At 43.0% G+C, this 2,849-nt stretch overlaps 1 long non-coding RNA gene across 1 annotated transcript; it reads left to right on the forward strand.

Moving 5' to 3' along the window:
- The first annotated feature begins 285 nt into the window (after positions 1-285).
- On the forward strand, positions 286-2,166 carry LOC136006877 (uncharacterized). Its single transcript, XR_010609302.1, has 3 exons — positions 286-337; positions 908-1,026; positions 1,933-2,166. It is a non-coding gene; the product is annotated as an uncharacterized LOC136006877 (long non-coding RNA).
- The last annotated feature ends 683 nt before the right edge of the window (positions 2,167-2,849 follow it).

Consider the following 2,849-nt stretch of genomic DNA (forward strand, 5'->3'; position numbering starts at 1 on the left):
CTGGGTTTACCAGGAGCCGTTTTGCTCCTTCTTAGTAACTGGTGCAAGCTCTGTGTTTTGACTTCCAGCCTGGGCAGAGAGCTGATAATACCGATTGTTTTTAATTGTTGCTAAGTAATGTTTATTCTGGCCAAGGACTCTGTGAGTCTCATGCTCTGCTGGGGACGAGGGAGGCCGGGAGGAAGCAGAGACAGGACACCTGACCCAAACTAGCCAAAGAGGTATTCCATACCATAGCACGTCATGCCCGGAGGGGGAACTGGAAGTTACCCGGAAGGGCTGGGAGGACTGCAGGGTTGGAGGAGGTATCGGTCGGTGCTTGGCTGGGGGGAGTGGGGTGAGTTATTGGTCTGCTGGTATTGAGGTGTTGTATTCTTTCCTCTTGTTATTTCCTTTAGCACCATTATTACTGGTGGTAGCAGTAGTGATTTGTGTTATACCTTAGTTACTGGGCTGTTCTTATCTCAACCCGTGGGAGTTGCATTCTTTTTGATTCTCCTCTCCGTCCCTCCAGAAGCAGGGGGAGGGCAAGAAGGGGGGGAGTGAGCAAAAGAGGTTTGTGGTTGGGTTTAAACCACGACAATGACATTTTGTGATTTTGAAAAAATTCATTTAATTCTATGTTCATGTTTTACTTTCTACGGTATTTTATCACTGCAAATTATGAATTCTTTTTTGTAATTGTAAGTGTAAATTGTGATTGTAAAAAAATTGTGATTTTTTTTCCTACATGTTATACCAGTGTTTTACAACATAGTAACAGCCAACAGAGTTTTCAAGGAGTACTGTGTCTTCAAAAGTCAGGCTGCTAATGAGTTTTTTGCTGTTCTGTGTTGACCATGTGCTATTGTACAACCTTTTGGTATTAAGTATAAGCAAATCACAGTTATATATATCTTTACACCAGCTACTGTCTCCCCTTGATGTCCACTGGCAGAGGCCCTTCATTCTTCAGGTTGCCCCACTGCGCTGACATTGGTTTGCCCAGGAGCAAGAGGCTTCAACACAAAGACTTTATGACCATTGGTAAGAAACTGTGTTCCCAAGCTGAGCTGTGGGCTGCATCATGAGCACTGCTGGCAACCCCCTGCAAAGCAATCCCTTCTAGGCTCTGTGAAGACACAGGACAAGCCTGGCATCACCACCATCAGCACTGCAGCAGATGAAAATCAGCAGTGCGCTGTCCCATTTCTCCTCCCACTTCTGATCCCAGAATTCTCATGCTCCAAAGATGAGAGCTGAAGAGTGTGTAACTGCGCCATTAAGGATCAAATTGCAGTGGGTACCCAGATAATTGGGAATGCTTGGGTAAAAAATGTCAATCAAGCCTCAGGCAAGAACCTGCTTAGAAAGTTCAGCCCACATAATGAAAGTTTTCAAATCAGCACCAAACCAGGATCTATTCACAGCAGGCAGCTGATAGATCCAGTTTCCATCAGTCCCAGCACATGCATAAGACTATTTTCTTCTGCCTTCTTAAGCATCTCTTAATTATTAAGAACAGAAAGCCCCTTGGTTTTTGCATATAGAAAAGTGCAATTTAGCATACTTTGGGATTCCCTGTGCATTTTGCTATTCAAGAAGTCTCATCGCAACTTTTTGTTGCAACCAAAGACCTAAGATTGAGGTAGCTAGGCCATTTTTTATGCTCTACATGGGTTTTCCACACTGTTATCCATAGTCAAGCACTTAACACCAGGAGATTAGCCATAAGAGCAACTTTCATTATCCTGGTATTCTGTAGTATTCCATTGATTTGCAGTAGATTCAATAGTGGAAGAATCCTGGAAATATCTGACAGTTCTCTTACACAAGCCTATCTTACATTTTATAAGTATTAAAAAAAATTATATACAAGAAAATAAAAATATATATGCATGCACAGACTATTCTCCAGATAATTACCTCTTAATAGTTTTGTTTCCCTTCCAGAGCCTCATTCCGTATAAGGATTCAGAAGGATGAGATGTAAAGCCTTGAACGACTGACCACAGGGATCACCATCTTCCTTACTGAAAGCTGAAGATGTCAGAGGAATTTTTCTCACAGGGAGTTGAGCAACTTGGTCTAGTATGAGGTGTCCCTGCCCATAGCAGGAGGGCTGGAAATGGATGACCTTAAGGTCCTTTCCAACCCAAACCATTCTATGATTCTGTGATTTACTCTTCCCTTCTCCTTTTCTCTTTTTTTTTTTAATGTATGTCTCTCCTTCCCTTCAAATGGGGGGGGGGGGGGGGGGGGGAAGGAAGATAGGAAAAAGTGGTATCATCTTGTATTCCAGTTCAATCAAGTGAACAATGGGGCTAATTGAGAATGCACTGAAACCATGAACCTCCCACTGCTTTAGGGGAGAAATCTGCAGAACCTGGCCCTACTAACAAATGTAGGGATGGGTGACAGCATTGACAGCATTGGGTCTTTGCCCTTTCAGCAGTGCTCAATGCACCCAAAGGAAACCACAAACACAATACAGGACTCCAAAAGAGGCGTCCATCAATCAAGTATTCAGAGGAACCAGTCCCAGCCTTGTCTAATTTTATGTCAGTGAAAATGCGTCACAGTGCACCATCCAGAGAGGACAGCATGTTCCTGATAGTAAATTATTTTGGGGCAAGTTTTCCCTTGGGTAAAAGCACTCTCCAGTAATGTGCAATATACTTGAGAATATGCTTCTGCAGCTTGGCAAAATGAGTAGGAACACCAATATACTCGCTCATTATTGTATGTAAAACAGTTTTGTATTTGCAATTACTGGGAGAAGTGACAGGACAGTACCCAACTGGGAAAAGTAGAAGCTGCTGAGATTAATCAACTGTTCCCATGGCAAGAACTATTCTGGAGTATATGCC

The sequence above is a fragment of the Lathamus discolor genome, chromosome 1 (assembly GCF_037157495.1).
Source record: "Lathamus discolor isolate bLatDis1 chromosome 1, bLatDis1.hap1, whole genome shotgun sequence".
NCBI lineage: Eukaryota > Metazoa > Chordata > Aves > Psittaciformes > Psittacidae > Lathamus > Lathamus discolor.